Source organism: Ceratotherium simum, chromosome 19 (assembly GCF_057802395.1).
Source record: "Ceratotherium simum simum isolate JZ-2026a chromosome 19, ASM5780239v1, whole genome shotgun sequence".
NCBI lineage: Eukaryota > Metazoa > Chordata > Mammalia > Perissodactyla > Rhinocerotidae > Ceratotherium > Ceratotherium simum.
In genome coordinates this window covers 41223008-41241342 of record NC_141918.1, presented here as the reverse complement: position 1 = coordinate 41241342, position 18335 = coordinate 41223008, and the positions used below count along the sequence as shown (strand labels likewise).

The window sequence follows — 18335 nt, the reverse complement described above, 5'->3', positions numbered from 1 at the left end:
ATAATTTTTCCTATTTGTGGTCTTCTCTTTTCCCCTTAAATAAGTCCCTTTAGCATTTCTTGTAGTACTGGTTTCTTGGTGACAAACTCCTTTAATTTTTGCTTGTTTGGGAAACTTTTTATCTCTCCTTCATTTTGAATGATAACCTTGCCAGACAGAGTATTCTTGGCTGTAAGTTTTTTCCTTTTAGCATTTTAAATATATCGTGCCACTCTCTTTTAGCCTGTAAGGTTTCTGCTGAGAAGTCAGCTGATAGCCTTATGGGGTTTCCTTTCTATGTAACTTGTCTTTCTCTTGCAGCTTTTAGGATTCTCTCTTTATCTTTAATTCTGGACATTTTAATTATGATGTGTCTTGGTGTGGCCCTCTTTGGGTTTACCTTGTTTGGTGCTCTCTGTGCTTCCCACACCTGGATGTCTGTTTCCTTTCTTAGGTTAGGGAAGTTTTCATCTATTATTTCTTGAAATAGATTCTCTACCCCTTTGTCTCACTCTTCTCCTTCCGGGACACCTATAACATGGATGTTAGTGTGCTTGATGTTGTCCCAGAGGTCCCTTAGACTGTCCTCACTCTTTTAAATTCTCTTTTCTTTTATCTGCTCAGCTTGCATAATTTCTTCTAGTCTGTCATCCAGCTCGCAGATTCGTTCTTCTGTATCCTCTATTCTGCTTTTGAGTCCCTTTAGTGAATTTTTCATTTCTAGTGTTTTATTCTTCATTTCTGATTGGTTCTTTTTTATATCTTCCATTTCTTTCTTGACATTCTCACTGAGTTCATCTATTCTTCTCCCCAGATCAGTGAGCATCCTTAACACTCTTTGTTTGAACTTTCTGTTGGGTAGCTTGCTCATCTCTGTTTCACTTAGTTCCTCTTCTGGGGTTTTGTCCTGTTCCCTTACTTGGAATGTATTCCTTTGCCTCCTCATTTTGCCTCTTTCCCTGTGCTTGTATCTATGTATTAGGTAGGTCAGCTACGTCTCCTGCTCTTGGATAGGTGACGTTATATAAGTGATGCCTTATGAGGCCCGCAATGTGCTTCCCTCAGTTCTGAATGTTCCAAGAGTGACCCCTATGTGGGCTATGTGTGTCCTTCTGTTGTGGTGTGTTTCCTTTCCCTGTAGGTGCCCAGGGAGGGAACTATGCTCCTGGCCAGTTGTTGTAGTGCTAAGCTTCTTGTAGTTGTTGTGGGCCCTTCAGTCTCTTTATCGGGTGTGGGGAGCCCCAGCACAGTCGGCTGCAAGTTCTAATACCACATTTGTGTTGCAGTATTTCTTTTAAGTGAATAGGCACCCAGCGTGGCAGGTTGTTAGGCTTAGGGGTTACAATTGCTATAAGCCTCCAGTCTTTAGGTCTCTTGTCAGCTCTCTGAGGATTGCAGCTGGGTGGGGCTGGCCTCAGGCATGGGAGCACCCAATTTTTCAGGCTTTGGAAGGTAGGGCAAACCCCTTACGTGGGTCTTTGAGAAGCACAAGTCTTCTGCAGCTGACAAGCCCTGACGCCCACAGGTCCACACACACATTCAACACAGTCCTGCTCCATGTGTACACCCTGACCTCCTGAAATGGACCCAGTCTCTCCATGGCAGGAGCCCCACACCCTCCGCCACCACCCCACACTCTCTACCCGATCCTTGTGCTCGCCCTGCCCCACTGAAGTGGGCTCAGTTGCCAGGCTGCAGAGAATCCAGTCACCAATCTATGCAGGCCCACAAGTTGCCTGAGGGCTTGTTGTTGGGTTGGGCCATTCCCCATGGTGGGCTGCCTGCCCTGGCTGAGCTGGAGTAAATGGGTGCTCTAGTGGGTGGGGCAGACCTGGGCTAGCAGGCCCTAGGGAGAACTCCAATGGCGTCTGTGTCAGCACGCCCGCACAAGGCCACAACAATGGCCGCCGCCAATGTCCCAGTCCCTAGGGAGGTCTCACTTCTCATTGTAATGCACTCAGAGCCTATCAGGTGAGTCTCTTTTCACCAAAACACTGTGCACTTTTCTCTCTGGTGATTTAGGTTGCTTTCTGAAACAAGTGAGTTTGTGCGTGGGCCCTTTAAGAACCAGTTTTCATTTCTTTGTGAACCAGCTTTTCTGGCGGTACCCCCGAATGTTTTAGTAGGAGGCAAAGTCAGATATTATACCACTCGTCTCGATTGTGCTGGGTCCACAAAATGCCTACAGCGGGAGCACTCCCTGGCTCAGGGCCCCGTTCCTCCAGGGAAGCTGCAGACCTGTGGGCTGCTCTCAGGCGGCCGTGATGCTGGCAGCTTGTGAAGGTGGCGTTTTTTCTCTCCAGAAGGGAGTTTCTGCCTCTTCTACCTCAATTAGGATTGTTGTTTGTTGCAGGAGTTCCTCTTATCCACTTTTCAGTTCTCTCTCAGGGGTAATTTTTCCACAAGTAGCTGTAAATTGGCTGTGTTCACGAGAGGAGGTGAGTTCAGAGTCTGCTTATGCCGCCATCCTGACTTCTCTCTCTCTCAATTACATTAAATGTGGGCCTGTTTCTTTCTCCGTAGGAGAATGATCTCTTGATTCTTTCTCCTCTCAACCCACTTCAAGCAAAATCACTTACAACATGGAAATAAAAAAAACTCTGTGCATTGACCCTCATAGTCTTAAGCGTTCTTCCAAATATATAGCAGTTACTGATTAATTGGTCTCTACATGGTACCACATTATGATTACAAACTACACCTTTGTCTCACCTGATCACACTTTCAAACCCTCTCATGTCCACACATTCCTCAGGTTATAGATTCGTATTGGGGCACTAGGAGAGTCACAGCATAAGCTATTGAATTCAGATGTTCTGCTCTTTTAAGATATCCTGCTTTTCTGTCCCATATGGCTTTGTCTTATAGTTATTCCAGCATCACTCTTCCAAGATTCCAGCTGTCTCTTTCATACTCTGCATTTAAATGATATCACCTCATTAGTTAGGATCTGTATTATTCATGGTTCTCTAGAGGAAACACTATATATCTATATCTATATATATATCTACATCTATATCTTATCTATATCTATATATATCTAGAGAGTCTCTCTCTATTCTCTCTCTCTCTTTCCCCCTATATCTACACACAGGTAGAGAGAGACAGAGAGCGATATTTATTTTAAGGAACTGGCTTTTGGAATTGTAGGGGTTGGCAAGTCTGAAATCTGTAGGGAAGGGAAAGTTAGCAGGCTGGAAATTCAGGCAAGATTGATAGTACAGTATTGAGATAGGATTACTTCTCTAGGAAACTTCAGTCTTTGTTCTTAGACCTTCAACTGATTTGTTGAGGCCCACTCACATTATGGATAGTAATCTACTTTAATCACAGTCTACTGATTGTAAATGTTAATCAAACCCTAAAAAATGTTTCACAACAGCATCTAGACTGGTATTTGACAAAACAATTGGGCACCATAGCCTAGCGAAGTTAACATATAAAAATAACCATCACAGGATTCATCATAAACATGAAGCTGAATAATATAGTTTATTCCAGGTTATCCTTTAATAGGCAGAGCCAGATATGTGTCTTCCCAAAGAAAGCAATATCACAGAGACAGGATAACTTTATTAAAAAGTCCACTGTAATGTCAAAATAAAAGTATGATATCTGTAAAAATTAAAGGTAATATGTTTTGTCAAAAAGTCTGTCCAATTGCTTGTAAAATTAAATTTACTTGTCTTTAGAAAGGCATCCAAGTTTTGTTTTCAAGATTAAACCAAAAATATTAGAAACATGTTGTGAGGGATATGGATCCTAGACAAAATTCTGGAGGCTATAACTCATATCAAGTTGTTAGCAGGGCCATGTTCACTCCAAAACCTGCAGGGGAGAGTCCTTCCTTCCCTCTTTCTGGTGGTTTGCCAGCAATCTTTGGCATTCCTTGGCTTGTAGATGTAGCACTTCAATTGCTGTTTCTTTCATCACATAGCATTCTCCCCTCGTGTGTCTGTGTCTTCTCATTTCTTATCAGGATACCAGGCATATTGGATTACCCTATTCCAGTATGACATCCTCTTGAATTAACCAATTACATCTGCTGGAATGATCCTATTTCCAAATAATTTTACATCCTGAGGTACTGGGTGTTAGGATGTCAACATATCTTTTTGGGGGACACAGTTCAACCATAACACTCATCTTTGTGGATATCTCTCTGAGACACAATTTTGTCATCTATAAAATGAAAGACATAAGCAAAATAATTTCCCAGGTAACTTGCAGCAATTGCATCCTATAATTTCAATTGCAACTTAAACATCTTTAGTCATTTAACAAATGTTCATGAAAATTATAATATGTCTAGAGTACTTGAAATATAGAAACAAATGACAGTTCTTACACTCAGGGTCTTCTAGTTCAGTGGGTAGGGTGGAAAGTATAATGGAGTGTGGAATTCTAATGTATACTGGAAATATTGTGAACACCTGAGTGGAGTAGAAACAATGAAATGCTTCTTAGAAAAGAATTCTTCTGAGTTATGAAAGATGAGTAGGAGTCTGTGATTTAAGAAGACAAAAATTGGTATTTAAATAGAGGGAAGAACTGAATGTGTGTTTGCAAAGGCCTGAGAGCAAGACAATATTCATCATTCAACGAACATCTGGTAGTTTGACCTTCACACGACCCTCAGCTCTGGGAAGGGAACTGGTAGGAAATGAGACTAAAAAGACAGATACAGTAAAATTATAAAGAACCATAACTATAATTCTAAAGAATTTGAGCTGTATCCTATAGCCACGGTGAACTTAATGACTGGCATTTAATGAGAGAGTGTTCATATGCTATATATTATTCAAATTCAGTCTGATGGCAGAGTGGAATATAAGGGATATATTAGATCTTTATGGAAACATAAAGACCAATTAAAAGACAAATGATATCATTCAGAAAAAAAAATCTTAAGAGTTTGAAATATGGCAGTAGCTGAGAGAATGTGGGCAAGGGGGTAGATTTGGGAGATAATAAGGGTATAGAGTTGTCATAATATGGCCATGAATTAAATTTGGAGGAGGCAGAGGCTGATGAAAAAGGAGTCTAGTATTTGTCAAAGTTCCTGGTTAACTCTATGATGGTGTATTTCACTGAAATGAGAAATACTGGGGAAAAAAAAAAAAAAGGAAGCATAAGAGCAAAGTTGAGAAACATAGTTTTATAAATGATGACCTGGAAGTGACATTACACCTAAACAGAAATGCTCCATGACCAGTTGGGCACATGTATAGCATTCTGAGTATGCTCAGACACAGGTGGAGTTGGAACAAGTTTCCTGACAATTCCAGTGGAATCTGTGGGCACATACAATACGAGTGAGTTACACAAAGATTTTCCTCCTGCTATTTATGAATTTCTACCCCTGATTTGCATAAGAGAGGAAGATTCTCCTTGGTAAAAAAGAATTGGATACTCAAGCTCTTTCTTGTGTTCCAAGTTAGTAAACCATGACTAATGAGTCCAAGGGCAGGGTTGGGCAATGAGATTCCTGAAAAACATTTTCTCATATCTGTAGGCGGTGATGCAACCAATGAGGTGGCTTGTATACTACAGATAGGGATGAAAAGAAAGTATTGGTTCTATCCCTACGAGATCATTGATGCAAATCATGAATCTATACATGGGACATGAATCTATAAGTGGGATAAATTAATCTATACATGAAATAAAATTCCATAGAACTACACACACACACATACAAACGCACATTAATTCAGTTTTAAAAATGGTGAAAACTGGAGAAGGTCTATAGCTTAGTCATTAGTAATGTACCAATGTAAATTTCTTAGTTTTGATGTTATACTCCTTCCATATACGGTGTTACCATTGGGGGAAGTTGGGTGAAGGTTACATGAGACTCTTTGTACTATTTTTGTAACTTTCTTTGGCTCTATAGCTATTTCAAAGTGAAAAAGTTATAAGAAAAGAAAATGAGCCTGAGTCAATTTTTCTGTCTGCATCCCTCTCTTATCTATCCCTAGTGACTGATTGCTGAACAAAGCTGGTTATCCTTGTTGTAGATATATGGACTTTGAGGTGGTCATTATGTCATTTCCAGTCACATTCGAAAAACAGAGTTACTAGGAAGGTAGTCTACCTGAGAAAAGGCTGCTTTTATTTCTTTATATAATCTTAGTACATCTGTTGTGTAAACTTGAGAAAGTTACATTATCTTTCTGTTCCTTAGCTTCCCCATATGTAACGGAGATAATGGTTGCTAATGATTGTAAAGAGGATTAAATGAGTTAGCACAGGAAAACATTTAGGTCATGTTTTTAGAAGGTATTATCTTTGTGATCAGTATTTGCTAGTAGTTTCTAGCAAAATGCCATGCATTTATTAAAAGAAGACTTGCAATTACATTTATGGCAACTATTTGAAAAATCATATAATTTAATTGTTTATTTCAGTATGTAGTACTACTCAGCAAAAATTCTTTACTTTTGCTGACATTAGAGCTTTTAATGTTTGTAAATTAATAGACATTCTTATAATCACAGATCTTTAGTGCTAGTCACAGATAGCAAGTTAATGAAGACACTGTACTGCGGCAATCCCTTCAGTATTTATTAGATAGTGATTCATCTACATTTTTTGAAGGATGTCTAATTTGCCAAGAAGACACTGACTTTACAAGAATCTATAAAACTTGACCAACTCACAATGTTTTTCACTGATTCACCTTTTCCTAAAGTCTACACGTGCTAAAATGAAGGATGACATTTTATTTATGCTATTACAACATGAACCAGTGAGTAAGCAAAAAGGATACATTAAAAACATAGTGCAGTTTGAATTAAAGAAGAATCACTTTCATAGTTTCTATATTTAAAAAAGTCTCCTGCAGTTTTGATTTGGATTGCATGGAATCTATAGATCAATTTGGAGAGAATTGACATCTTAACAATATTGTGTCTTCCAACCCGTGAACAAGGTATATCTCTACATTTATTTAGATCTGCTTTAATTTCTAAGCAGTCATTTTTGGTTTTCAGTGCACAGATCTTACACATCTTTTGTCATATTTATTCTAATTATTTCATATTTGAAGCTATTATAAATGGTATTTTTAACAATTTCAATTTCCAGTTGTTTGTTTTTAATATATAGAAATGCAATTGATAAACCCTGCATCCGTTAGCAATTACCCTCCCATCCCCACTAGTCCACTCTTTTGTCTCTATGAAGTTGCCTTCTCTGGACATTTCATATAAATAGAGTCATATAACTGGTGGCCTTTTATATGTGGCTTCTATCGTTAGTGTAATGCTTTTCAAGGTTCATCCATGTGGTAGTATGCTTAAATACTTCATTCCTTTTTATGGCTGAATGATACTCTATTATTTGAACATGCCAAATTTTGTTTATCAATTCATCCATTGGTGAACATTTTTTTGTTTCCACATTTTGGCTATTACAAAAAAATTCTGCTATGAACATTCATGTACAAATTTTCATGTGAACATGTTTTCAGTTCTCTTGGATATATACCTAGGAGAGGAATTGCTGGGTCGTGTGATAACCACGTTTAACTTTTTGAGGAACTGTTCAACTGTTTTCCAAAGCAGTTGCATCATTTTACATTCTGACCAGCAGTGTATGAAGATTCTAATTTCCCTAATAACTAACAAACAATTTGAGCAACTTTCCATGTGCTTATTGACCATTTTCATTTTTTCTTTGGAGAAATGTCTACTCAAATCCTTTGCTAATTAATTAATTGTATTATTTACATTTTAATTGTTGACATTTAAGAGTCCCTTATATATTTGGATAATAAACCCTTTCAGATAGTATATGTTTTGAAAATATTTTCTCCAATTCTCTAGATAGTTTTTTCATTTACCTGATAGTATCCTTTGAGGAAAATACATTTTTAATTTTGATAAAGTCCAATTTATCTATTTTTCCTTTGGTTATATTTGCTTTAGGAGTCATATCTAAGAAAGCCTTGTGTAACCCAAGGTCACAAAGATATACAGCTATATTTTCTTCAAACTATTTTATACTTTTAGATCTTACATTTAGGTCTTTAAGGCCATTTTGAGTTAATTTTTACGTATGGTGTGAGGTAAAGGTTCAACGTCATTCTTTGTTGTTACCACACTGTCTTGATTAGTACAGCTTTTTAGTAAGTTTTGAATTGGAGAAGCATGAGTCTTCCAAATTTGTTCTTATTTTTCAAGATTGTTTTGGCTGTTCTGGGTCCCTTGCATTTCTGTATGAATTTTAGGATTCATTTGTCAGTTTCTGCAAAAAACATTAGACGGGATTTTGATAGAAATTGGGTGGAATTTGTAGAATAATTTGGGACTATAGCCCCATCTGAACAATAGTAAGTCTTCCCATCCATGAACATGGGATTTCCTTCCATTTATTTAGGTATTCATCTCACTTCATTTGTTAGTTTCTAACAGCTTAGTTGTGTATGTGTGTGTGTGTGTGTGTGTGCGCGCGCGCCTTAGGATTTTATGTTGACAAGATTGTGTCATCTGCAAATAGAGATTTTTAAAAGATACTTTCTCTATGTATAAAAATCTAGGTTGAGGGGCTGGCCCAGTCAAGTAGCAGTTAAGTGCCTGCACTCGGCTTCGGCAGCCCAAGGGTTCCCAAGTTTGGATTCCGGGTGCACACCGATGCATCGCTTGTCAAACCATGCTGTGGTGGCATCCCATATAAAGTAGAGGAAGATGGGCACGGATGTTAGCCCAGGGCCAATCTTCCTCGGCAAAAAGAGGAGGATTGGCATTGGATGTTATCTCATGGCTGATCTTCCTCACAAAAAAAAAAAAAATCTAGGTTGACTGTTTTTCCCAATACTTGAACAATGTTGCTGTTCAAGTATTGGAATAACAGAAATCTACTGTTATTCCTTGCTTTGTTCCTCTGTACATAATATGGTTTCCCCCATTCCTCCTTTTAGTGCATTTTTAAAATCACTGCCTTTGAGCAGTTATATTGTGATGTGCCTTTATGAAGTTTTCTTTGTATGTCTTAGTGTTGAACTCCTGAGATCTGTGGGCTTATAGTATTCATCAAATTTGGAAAAATTTTTTGTCATTGTTTCTTTAAATAATATTCTTCCCTCACCTCATCTCACCTCAGCTTCTATGGACTAATTTGTCCCACAGTTCACCAACGATGTGTTCAGTATGTCTTCTTTCTCTGTGTGTGTTTAATTTTGGATAGTTTCTATTGCTCTGTGTTTAAATTCACTAGTCTTTTATTTTGCCATATATAATCCCCCTTTAATTCCATCCACAGTATTTTCACCTCAGATATTGATATTTTCATCTCCAGAGGTTCAATTTTTTTTTAACAAATAGGCGTTATTTTACAGCAGTTTTAGGTTCACAGAAAAAATGAGAGGAAAGTACAGAGTCCTCACATACCCTTCTCCCCACACACACAGCCTCCTTGACCATCAACATTTCACATCAATGTGGTACATCTGTTACAATCAATGAACCAACATTGACACATCAGTATCAACCAAAGTCCATAGTTTACATCATAGTTCTCTCTTGGTGTTGGAAATTTTGTGACTCTGGACAAATACAGAAGGACATGCATCCACCATTGTAGTGTCATACAGAATACTTTCAAATCCTCTGTGCTTGACCTATTCATCCCTCTCTCTCTCTTTATCCCTGATAACCACTAATCTTTTTACTGTCTCCACACTTTTGTATTTTCCAGAATGTCATACAGTTAGAATTAGACAGTATGTAACCTTTTCAGGTTGGTTTCTCTCACTTAGCAATATGAATTTAAGGTTCTTCTATGTTTTTTCTTGGCTTCATTGTTTATTTTTAGCACTGAATGTTTTTCCATTGTATCGCTGTGCCACAGTTTATTTATTCTCTCACTTATTGAGAGAATCATTGCTGGATCGCATAGTAAGATTATGTTTAGTTTTGCAAGAAACTGCCAAACTGTCTTTCAAAGTAACTGTACCACTATGCATCCCCCAAAACAACAAACGAGAGTTCCTGTTACTCTACCCCCTAGCCAGCATTTGGTGTCATCAGTGTTTTGGATTTTTGACATTCTAATAGGTATGTAGTGGTATCTTGTTTTAATTCGAAACTACCTAATGACATATAATGTTGAGCATCTCGTCATATGCTTATTTACCATCTATGTATCACCATGGTAAGGTGTGCATTCAGTTTTTTGCCTGTTTTATAATTGGGTTGTTCATTTTCTTATTGTTGAGTTTAATAGTTCTTCATATGTTTTGGATTAACAGTCCTTCTCCAGATGTGTCTTTTGCAAATATTTTCTCCCAGTCTGTGGCTTGTCTTCTGATTCTCTTGACAATGTCTTTCACGGAACCAAATTTTTTATTTTAATTAAATTCAACTTATCAATTTTTTCTTTCATGGATTGTGTCTTTGGTGATTTATCCAAAAAGTCATCACGAAACCCCAGGTCACCTAGATTTTTTTCCTATGTTATCTTCTTCTAGGAGTTTTATAGTTTTTGTATTTTTGCATTTAGGTCTATGATCTATTTTCAGTTAATTTTTTGTGAAAGAAGTAAGATTTGTGTCTAGAGTCAATCTTTTGAATTGGGATTTTCAAGTGCAATTATTTTTATCGTCAATGTTTCACTTTACATTTTCAATTTTTCTTTTAGCTTGTTTAACATATAAAAAGTTTTTAAAACCATATTAATGTACTCGTTTGCTAATTTTAACATCCATGTCAATTCTACATATGTACTGATTAACTGATTTTTCTCTCCATTATGGGATGTATTTCCCTGCTTCTTTGCACATCTGAATTTTTTTACCAGATGCTAGACATTTTGAATTTTACTTCATTGTGTGTTGATTATTTTTGTTTTTCTATAGACATTATTGAGCTATTAAGCTTTGTTCTGGGATGCATTTGAGTTACTTGAAAATGGTTTCATCCTTTAAGGTCTTGGTTTTAAGATTTAGTAAGTGGGATTTGTTCGTTGAGACAAAAGCAGCCTTTAGTCCTTGGCAATTTTGTTTCATTTGTTTTAATTACTGGAGCAAAATCCTTCAGTGTGCTCTATCTACTCAATGCCCCATGGATTAAGAGTTTTCCCAGTCTCTTTCATGGAAACAGAAGCTTATTCTGACCCTGTTTAAGCTTTGGAAACTCTTTTCTCCAAGCAAGTTATTCCATTTCTAGTCTTGGGTAGTTTCCTTACATACACTCTACTGAAGATGCCATGAAGGGGAGACTATGTGGAGATCTCTGGATCTGTCTGTGCAGCTTAATCTTCTCTTGAACTCTACTCTATAAACACAAGCTGCCTTGATCTCCTCAGACTTTCTGCTCTGTTTCCTCAACCTAGGGAGACTGCCAGGACTCACCTAGATTCTTCCTCCCTATTTTGTGGCCTGGAAACTTACTCTAGAAAACAATCTGGGGCACTTATAGGACATATCTTTTGGTTTCCCATCACCCAGAGATCACTGGCCTTCGTTGCCTGATATTCAATGACATAAAAACCGTTATTTCACACATTTTTTGCATTTCTTATTGTTGTTGTTTCAGAGGAGGGAGTAAATCCAGTCTCTGTTAATCTACCTTGGTCAGAAAAGGAAGTCGTATATTTAATGCTTTTGTTCTTTATATTACACCACATTCACTCATAAATTGTCATGTTTGGAGACTTTGCAATCTCCTTTAATTTAACGAATTGTCTCCATCTAAAATCACTCTATGTCTAAATTTCTCCATTAGAGATAGTACAATTTAAGGATTAATAGACTGAAAATTATTTTTAAAGAAAGCTTCTATTTATATTGAAATAGAAAAGCTCTTTACTACCTCAAAATATAAGCTTCTGTCCTTGAAAAAAGGATACTAAACAATATAGCGCCATTTTTAGTAGCAGAAAAGACACCTAGAAACCGTTTTGTTGTTTATGTCAGGAGTGCCTATTGAGAATGCAATCATTTGAAAATGGCATGACACCAAGCTGCTAGATATTTCTTCATGGAAAATACCTATAAAGGGCCACACTATTTTTAAGATGCAAGAGAACGTTTGAATGCAGAATGGTGAAAGGTAGAAAAAAAGATAGAATAAAGCAAACTGACCAAGGAGTGGACTCGTAGAAAAGAAAGACTGAGTTAAACTTAAATTAAAAACAAAGGTGGACGGTAAATGTTGAATATTACCAGATCCAGTTCTTGCATATATATGATTTCAAAGAGAAAAGAAGATAACAGCAAATTGCTAACTAGAGCCAATTTCCAAATGAGAGCAAATTGCAATTCTCCAAGACAGTCTCATAGGTTTTGGTAGTTACTGCAATCAATTAATAAAATGAGTGGCTAGAAAACAGGACTCTTCTGCTATTTAATGCAGAGAATAGGATGCTGTTGACATCACAGTGGCAAATGCCTGTCAGACACAGTTTCAAGTTATTCAGAAAGGGTAAACAACGCTCTAATGTGACTCTCTTAAAGAGAACCTAGCCCCACACAAAGAAGACATCACATTTCTGATACTCCACCAACCCCCAGCAAGTGCACAGTGTTTAGAAGGATTTGTTCAGATTGGTCCTCTCTGGTCATTTTCAGTGCAGGACCACATGCAATCTAAATGTGAAAGGGAGACTTGTCTCTGACATCATCCCTGACTCTGTTCTGAATACTCCTCCTTCTGTTTATGCTCCATCCTGTGCGTCACTTAAAAAAAAAATGAGACTGGGCTAGTTGATGACTATATATCTCATTCCATACTTTTCAGCTATTTTTTATTTTTTTTATTTTTTTAATTTTTTGTTTATTGCAGTAAGATTGGTTTATAACATTGTAAAAATTTCAGGTGTACATCATTGTACTTCTATTTCTGCATGGACCACATCATGTTCACCACCAAAATACTAATTACAACCCATCACCACACACATGCACCGAATTATCCCTTTCACCCTCCTCCCTCCCCCCTCCCCTCTGGCAACCACCAATCCAATCTCTGTCCCTATGTATCCGACCATTGTTGTCACTATCTACTACTTAATGAAGGAAATGGAAACAACATGTGTTGGAGAGGATGTGGAGAGAAGCGAACTCTCATACACTGCTGGTGGGAGTGCAAACTGGTGCAGCCACTATGGAAAACAGTATGGAGATTCCTCAAAAAATCAACGATAGAACTACCATATGATCCAGCTATTCCACTGTTGGGTATTTATCCAAAGCTATTTTAAATAAATACTATGAAGTCTCCAAAAGAGACTCTGAAGTCATTTAAAAAAAAAAGAAATTTTGTTTTCTGGAAAAATCTTCAGACTATTATATTTAGCAAGAAGACTTACATCTTATCAGTTCCCAATAGTAATTCTATGTGTCTGACTACTTTCTGAAAATACAGCTTCAGAAAATAGGCAGATAGCACTATATCTCTGAAGCTAGCATACTATAAGATTTACTCTCATTTTTTGAAATAAATATCCCTTTAAAAAACAGCACATTGAGGCTATTCACTATGTGCCATTTTAAATACCACTGAAGGACAGGACGTCAAGATGGCGGCGTAGGCAGACTCTGAACTCACCTCCTCCTGCAGACACAGCCAATTTACAACTGCTCATGGAAAAATTACCCCTGAGACAGAACTGAAAACTGGATAAGAGGAACTCCTGCAACAACGGACAATCCTAACTGAGGTAGAAGAGGCAGAGACTCCCTTCTGGAGAGAAAAAACGCTGCCTTCACAAGCCGCAGCACCTCACGGCCGCCGGGAGCAGCTCACAGGTACGCAGCCTCCCTGGAGACGCGGGGTCCTGAGCCGGGAGCGCCCCCGCTGTGGGCATTTTGTGGACCCAGCACAATCGAGACGAGTGGCAGAATATCTGACTTCGCTGCTACTAAAGCATTAGGGAGCACCCCCAGAAAAGCTGGTTCACAAAGAAATTAAAACAGGCTCTTAAAGGGCCCACAAGCAAACTCACCCGTTTCAGAAAGCATCCTAAAATCACCAGAAAGAAATGTGCACAGTGCTGGGGTGAAAAGAGACTCACCTAATAGGCCCTGAGTGCATCTCGGTGAGGGGTGAGACCTCTGCAGGGACTGGGACATTGGCAGCGGCCATTGTTGTGGCCTGGTGTGGGCGTGCTGACACAGACGCCATTGGAGTTCTCCCTGAGGCCTGCTAGCCCAGGGTCTGTCCCACCCCCTAGAGCACCGATTTAATCCAGCTCAGTCAGGGCAGGCAGCCCACCCTAGAGACTGGCCCCACCCAACAACAAGCCCTCAGGCAACGTGTGGGCCTGCATAGATTGGTGACTGGATTCTCTGCAGCCTGGCAACTGAGCCGACTTCAGTGGGGTAGGGCGTGCACAAGGAGCGGGTGGAGAGTGTGGGGCAGTGGTGGAGTGTGTGGGGCTCCCACCCTGGAGAGGCTGGGTCTGCTTCGGGAGGTCAGGGCACGCACACGGGGCAGGACTGTGTGGACTGTTCGTGTGGACATGTGGGCGGCAGGGCTTGTCAGCTGCAGAAGACTTGTGCTTCTCAAAGACCCACATAGAGGGTTTGCCCCACCTTCCAAAGCCTCAAACAATTGGGTGTTCCCGTGCCTTAGCCCGGCCCCACCCAGCTGCAATCCTCAGAGAGCTGACAAGAGACCTAAAGGCTGGAGGCTTATAACAATTGTAAGCCCCTGAGCCTAACAACGTGCCACACTGGGGGCCTACTCATTTAAAAGAAATAATGCGACACAAATGTGGTATTAGAACTTGCAGCCAACTGTGCTGGGTCTCCCCACACCTGATAAAGAGATTGAAGGGCCCACAACAACTACAAGCAGCTGAGCATTACAACAGCTGGCCAGGAGCATAACTCGGCCTCCCTGGGTGCCTACAGGGAGAGCAAACAGGCCGTAATAGAAGGACACATGTGGCCCAAATAGGGGTCACCCCTGGAACATTGAGAATTAAGGGAAGCACACTGCAGGCCTCCTAAGCCATCACTTACATGAGGTCACCTATCCAAGAGCAGGAGACGTAGCTGACCTACCTAATACGTAGACACAAGCACAGGGAAAGAGGCAAAATGAAGAGGGAAAGGAATACATTCCAAGTAAGGGAACAGAACAAAACCTCAGAAAAGGAACTAAGTGTGTGCGTGTGTGTGTGTATACTTCTACTACTTTCCCAACTCATATAAATACAATTTTAAATAAACTTTGACTTATATGATGCAAAAATCATTTGTATACAACTTGATAAATAAACACACCATTTAACCATCACCTAGGTCAAAATGTAGACTATTGGCCTCAATACAATAGCCCTTTTCATGCCCCATTTTCAACATCTCCACACACTTCCTAAAGGTAAACACCATCCTGACTTCTAACATTATAGATCAATTTGTCTGTTTTGATATTTATGTAAATGAAATTATTTATACATTTTTGTGTGCATGGCATCTTTTATTCAACCTTATTTTATGAAATGTTTCACATCAGTATATGTGGCAGTAGTTTAATTCATTTCGTTATTTAAATACTACCATTTATCCATCATACTGTTGGTGGTCATATGGATTGTTTCTAATTTAAGGCTATTGTATATAATGAAGCTATAAACATTTTTTACGAAACACAGAATTTAGGTACCTACTCAGATTTCCTCAGCCATGTGACTTCCTCCTGAAGTATACCATCTCTGAACCAAGTAGTTATCAGTCTTGGCATTTTTGGCTTCCCCGACTACTCTGTACTTAAATGGAACACCATATCACAGAGCTTGAGATCTAGCATCCTGAACAGGCATCAAATAAACCAGAAGACTAAACTTTAGAGCCAGAATGAGTTTAATCCCCACAGAGGAGGAGTTGACCAATGGAAGAACAGGAGGTTGGAGGAGACTGATTTTATAAACATGCTTTCTCAGCCTCATGGACTACACTGAGACAAAATTTATCTTTGAATTTTCATCACAGTATTCCTATCTGCAAAGTGGAAGCACTTATTCAGAAAATTCTTCACAAACCACCATGAAGAAGCAGCTGGCATGGTAAATCAGCATCTTACAATGCTTTATATTATCCCTGTTTTTTTTCCCCCTTTTCTTCAGTCTTGTATTTTGATGTTTGCATCTCTCAAACAAAGTATTACACTTATCATTGTCTTATGTTTCTGTAGAACACAAACTAAAACAATTAATGAATGTATTTTGGGGTGCATAATATATGCATCTCTATTGGATATATATCTAGGATAGAATTGCTGGTTCATAGTACATATGCATGTTAATCTTTAGGGAGTAATGCCAAATTGTTTCCCAAAGCAGTTGTGCTATTTGGTAAAATAAACTCCCAATAGTAGTCATTAAAAATTATGCAAATACATTTGAACAATATTTAAAATATGTATTTTTCTAGGAAAATAAATGTTGACCAAAATGGATCCCAATAGAACCAGAAATTTTAAATAGACTGAATTATAAATAGAAAAGAAGGGGGCTGGTCCCATGGCTTAGTGGTTAAGTGCGCACGCTCTGCTACTGGTGGCCTGGGTTCGGATCCCTGGCATGCACCGACGCACCGCTTCTCCGGCCATGCTGAGGCCGCTTCCCACATACAGCAACTAAAAGGATGTGCAACTATGACATACAACTATCTACTGGGGCTTTGTGGAAAAAAAAGGAGGAGGATCGGCAATAGATGTTAGCTCAGAGCCAGTCTTCCTCAGCAAGAAGAGGAGGATTAGCATGGATGTTAGCTCAGGGCTGATCTTCCTCACAAAAAAAAAAAGAAGAAGAAAAGAAGGAAATAAATTGAGGAAATTACCAAAGGAAAAGCATGAAAACGATATGGTTGCAGAGGAGATGTCTAACAAACTGACAAAGAGCAACTAAGTCCAATGCTAGCCAAAATATTTCAGGAAACAGGAAAAAACAACTTTTAAATTATTTTGTGATATTATTTCACAATCTTGACAACTCAAACTAATGTCATTTATGAATATTGATGTAAGAACCTGAGGTCAAATTGTAGCAATAGAATTAAACATGCATCAATATTAGGAAATTTATTAATAAAATTTGCCATCTTAGATATTTTCTAGAAGACTGTTTTAATTCTCTTGTTTTTTTTACTACATTAAAAAAATAATTTTAATTTTTTACGTGTTTTTAATTTAACTCGAAATTTTAATTAAATTAGCATCTTGATTTATAATAATCTGTCAGATTAATACCAATTTAATTTCAATTTTATACAAAAACTCCTCCTATAGAGTTCCTTTCCCTCTTCCCTCCTTTGTGTTGTTATTGTCACACACAAATTATGTTTTTATACATTGTCCACGTATCCACAGAGAGTTATAGTTATTGCTTTTTGCAGTTGTCTTTTAAATCAAATAGGAGGAAAAAAAGAATTACAAACAAAATATACATTTATACTAACTTTAATATTTATCTATTTAGTTACCTTTCTTGGTGCATTTTATTTCTTCCTGTGGATTCAGATTACTATCTAGTGTCCTTTCATTTCAGCCTGAAGAGCTCCTTCTGGTATTTCTTCTGTGACAGGTTTGTTAGCAGTGAGTTCTTTCAGTTTTTGTCTTGGAATGCTTAATTTCTCCTCTATTTTTGAAAGATAGTTTTGCTGGATTTAGAATTCTTGGCTGACAGTCTTTCTTGTTGCCTCTGTCCTCTATGGTTTCTGACAAGAAATCAGCCATTAATCTTATTGAGAATGCCCTGTATGCAATGATTCACTTCTTTTTTGCTGCTTTCAAGATTATCTCTTTGTCTTTGTCTTCAGACAGTTTTATTATAGTGTGTCTAGGTGTGGATCTCTATGAATTTATACTACTTGGGCTTCATCGAACTTCTGGGATGTGTAAACTAATTTTACTTTTTATCGAAGTCGAGAACTTTTCAGCCATTATTTCTTCAAATATTCTTTCTGCCCATTTCTGTCTTTTGTATCCCTCTGGAGCTAGCATCATCCGTATGTTGGTATGCTTGATGGCACCCTGCAGGTCTCAGAGACTCTGCTCGTTTTTCTTCATTACCTTTTTATGTTCCTCAGATGGCAAAATATCAATCGGCATATCTTCAAGTTCTATGGCCTGCTTAAATTTTCTGTTGAGACACTCTAGTGAATTTTTTATTTTAGTTATTGTACTTTACAACCACAGAATTTCTATTTGGTTCTTTTGAAAAAAATTCTATCTTTTTATTGATATTCTCTATTTGGTGAGACATTGTTTTTATACTTTTCATTAGTTTTTTAGGCATGGTTTCATTTAGTTATTTGTATATATTTAAAATAGCTGACAAAGTCTTTTCCTAGTAAGTCCATGTCTGGGCTTCCTAGGGGACACTTTCTGTCAATTTTTTTTTTCCTG

The 18335-nt window shown here is 38.2% G+C and overlaps 2 long non-coding RNA genes across 2 annotated transcripts in view; one reads left to right on the top strand and one right to left on the bottom strand.

Moving 5' to 3' along the window:
- Positions 1 to 14180, bottom strand: part of LOC147914540 (uncharacterized) — a 32668-nt gene extending 18488 nt beyond the window's left edge. Inside the window, exon 1 of the long non-coding RNA XR_015555266.1 lies at positions 13996 to 14180. This is a non-coding gene — a long non-coding RNA (uncharacterized LOC147914540). The remainder of the gene's footprint in view (positions 1 to 13995) is intronic.
- Positions 13522 to 18335, top strand: part of LOC147914539 (uncharacterized) — a 68391-nt gene continuing 63577 nt past the window's right edge. The window contains exons 1-2 of the long non-coding RNA XR_015555265.1: positions 13522 to 13729; positions 15920 to 15993. This is a non-coding gene — a long non-coding RNA (uncharacterized LOC147914539). The remainder of the gene's footprint in view (positions 13730 to 15919; positions 15994 to 18335) is intronic.